General features: G+C 42.3%; 1 pseudogene; it reads left to right on the forward strand.

The window, feature by feature from the left end:
• The first annotated feature begins 1,939 nt into the window (after nt 1-1,939).
• Nucleotides 1,940-2,284, forward strand: LOC149208620 (pyrophosphate-energized vacuolar membrane proton pump pseudogene; annotated as a pseudogene).
• Nucleotides 2,285-3,518: the final 1,234 nt, after the last annotated feature.

Raw genomic sequence — 3,518 nt, forward strand, 5'->3', positions numbered from 1 at the left:
ATGTCATTATGCTTCTTTCCTCAAAACTGTGTCTTCTACAGGAAGCTCTGAATTTCTACAGGAAACATCCTGTAGAACCTTTGGACGAGCCAAATCCAATTCCAAAAGTGAATCTGATGGTGGGAGCCTATTGGTTAGGCCTGCAAGCACTTGTGTGTCCATCCCTTGCCTTCATCCATCATTTTTTTCACCTCCTTGTGCTTCTCATTGTGCTTCTACAGGATCTTCCTGTAGAAATTGTGGGAAACTAGGCATGCATTTCAAAATATGGTTTGGCGAGCATGGTAGCTTCCTCAAGGGTTCAGAAGCCCTCATGCCATCTTCCAACTCCTCCTCCATCATCTCCGTACCTGCATCACAAGCAAAATTCATTTTGTCATCCCATGCAAGCACATGCAAAAAGCCTTGAAGCAAAAACACCTAGAGCCAAATTTGTTTTTGCCATAACTTGAAAACCATGCATCCATTTGACAAACCGTTTTATGGGGAATTGTACAAGGCCGATGGCAACATGCTTGAGCAGTTTCAGCCAATTCCGGTGCACGGTTTCCAAGAAATCCGCCTTCATCACCATCAGCCATTTTTGCATTTTCTCCATAACCGTGCATCCGTTTCAAAACCTGTTTCATGGGGAGATGCATGTGGGTGATAGTAGCCTACCCAAGCAGTTTCAGCCAATTCCGATGCACGGTTTCCGAGAAATCGACCTCTGAAATATTCATCCATTTTTCTCGAAATCCGTGCATCCATTGATCACGAATTTGCTATGGGAGATGCATAATGATGATAGAAACATGCTCAGCAAGTTTCAGATCGATCCGCTTTGGCGTTTGGGAGAAATGTCGAAAACAAGTTCTGGTTCGGGGAAGATGCAGCAACAGCAGCTTGAATGTGCAAATCTGAACGTGGAAATGAATTCTTGTTGCATGCATCTGGCCAGAGGACACCTGCACAAGAAAACCAGCCATGGATTAGCAGCCCAGCCATCATGCAACCATAAAATCAAATGCATGCAGCAATGACAGCCCACAGCAGCTCACGGCAGCCATTCAACTTCGAGGTATGTGACAAACCCATTCTTCTATTGCATAAAATTAATTTGGAAACTGCATGAATGAATGAAATGGTGGAATTAAGCCACGGATTAGCGAGGCTCAACCGATTGTCTTCTCTAGCGCTCAAGGCAAAAATCACGCAGCATGATCGGCCATTCACGTGAAAAATTAAAAAAAAAAACACAGTTAATGGTAGTTGAACTCCAGTGAACAGGATGTCAATTAATTAACGGAGAGAAGAAGACATGTATCACTGCAGTTTGAAAAATCTAGCGCACATGTTTTTTCCACCTCATCACAAATCACGGAGAAATTGAAGACAGCTTGGCTGAAACTCATGAACTGCTGTTCATCGGCACTTTCCACATCCTCAACTAAAGTGTGCACAATCAGTTAATTGGTTCTCTATCATCAACTCATTTGATGATTGTTTTATTTCTCTCCGAAATTGTTGCAATGATCATGATTCACTCAAAGTGTATTCGAATTCAGATGGAGATAAACGAAAATTAGCAGAACATCTTAGAGAAAAATATATGAAATGGTTAGCAAAACTTATTTCAACATCTTCAAATATGGTCTCGGTGGTTCTTCCATGGCTTTGTTTGGCAGCGTAGGTGGTGGTATTTGCACCAAAGCAGCAGATGTAGGTGTTGATCTTGTTGGCAAGGTTGAGAGGAACATTCCTGAAGACGATCCACGCAACCCAGCTGTCATTGCTGATAATGTTGGTGACAATGTTGGAGATATCGCTGGTATGGGATCAGATCTATTTGGGTCCTATGACTGAATCTTCCTGTGCAACTCTGGTTGTTGCATCCATATCATCATTTGAAAACTCTCATGATCTTACTGCCATGTGTTATCCCTTGCTTATTAGTTCAATGGGTATCATTGCTTGCTTAATCACAACTCTGTTTGCAACTAACATATTTGAGATCAAGGCTGTGAAGGAAATTGAGCCTGCATTGAAAAAGCAACGTATTATCTCCATAGTAGTGATGTCTATTGGCATTGTTGCTGTAAGCCTAGTTGCATTGCCTTCATCCTTCACTATCTTCAATTTTGGTGCCCAGAAGGTTGTAAAGAACTGGGAGCTTTTCTTCTGTGGTGCTATTGGTTTGTGGTCTGGCCTTGTTATTGGTTTTGTCACTGAATACTGCACTAGTAATGCTTACAGCCCTGTCCTAGATGTTGCCGATTCATGCAGGACTGGAAGCAGCAACTAATGTTATATTTGGGTTGGCTGTGGGATACAAATCTATTATTATATTTGCTATTGCAGTAAGCATTTTATGAAGCAAAGAAAGCTGCCACAGTCGGAAAGTATTGTCATGCCAGGAACAGAAACATGAATCAAGGTTAACCAATCGAAAAACAGTGATTCCCATCCAGCTTCGGCATGCAATATCTATTCTCGGGCAGTTCATTGAAGCTAGCAGACTGTTTCTACAGGAAGCTAGCAGACTGTTTCTACAGGAAGACAGAGACTGTTTCTACAGGAAGCCAACGAACAGTTTCTACAGGAAAGTTTGAAAAGCGGGAAGCCAAAGGAGAAATCGGCCGAGATGATTAGCCAAGGAAGTCACCAGGGCCATCAAAGACAAGGGGAGAGATTTGGTTGCTCAGAGGATGAGCAACACTTTCAGTAGGGGGGTGATGATGAGCCCCAAAAATGTATAATTATTTGGGCTCATTCAACCTCCTAATTTGGCTTAGTCCACCATTCTCATTTGTTTATTGCATGTTTTTGATTATTTTTATGTTAATAGAGTGAATTTGGTTAGTCATTATGCCAACAAGTCTAATGGGTGCTTTGTGTAGCCTTGTTGGTCAACTTGGAGACAAATTTGAAGGTCTTAATGAGCACTTGGCAGCCAAATTCGTGGGAGAACAAGCTAGAGGATTTGTAGGAAGGTGTCCCCCTCATTTATGGGCCCTTACCTCGAATTCTCCACCATCAGTTCGGAGTTCAAGGGCCACCGAATCAATCAGCTCAAGGGCAGCCAAGCAAGTCAAGTTGGACTGCTGTTAACTCCAAGTCTTGGGCAGCCAAGTCCCTAACTTTTAGGAGGACTGTTGGGTCCTCAAATTGTATAAATAAGAAGGCTTGGGGCCTCATTTTGGCTAGCTAGTGGTTGGTCATTTTTGGTAGCTAGTTGGTAGTCATTTTTGTAGCTAGTTAGTCATTTTGTTTTAGCCATTAGTTAGCTAGCTTGTAGTTCAATTTTTAGGCCATGGATTAGCTTTGCTTTCAGCTCATTCTCAAGCTCTCCTTATGGACAATTTTGATGTACTTTTCATTTCTTGATTAATAAAGATGGATCCAGCTTTGCACCAGCTCTAAATCGCTCTTGGGAGGCTGTAGTTCTTGGGGTTGGGCCCATCTCAAGCGCCCAGTACCTCCCTTGTGTATCTTTATGTGTTTGCTGCGTTCTTGAAATAAAAATCTGCTCTTTAGAT

Source organism: Pinus tabuliformis, chromosome 1_2, assembly GCF_031772625.1.
Source record: "Pinus tabuliformis cultivar Carrire ecotype Pingquan chromosome 1_2, CPIR1, whole genome shotgun sequence".
Lineage (NCBI taxonomy): Eukaryota > Viridiplantae > Streptophyta > Pinopsida > Pinales > Pinaceae > Pinus > Pinus tabuliformis.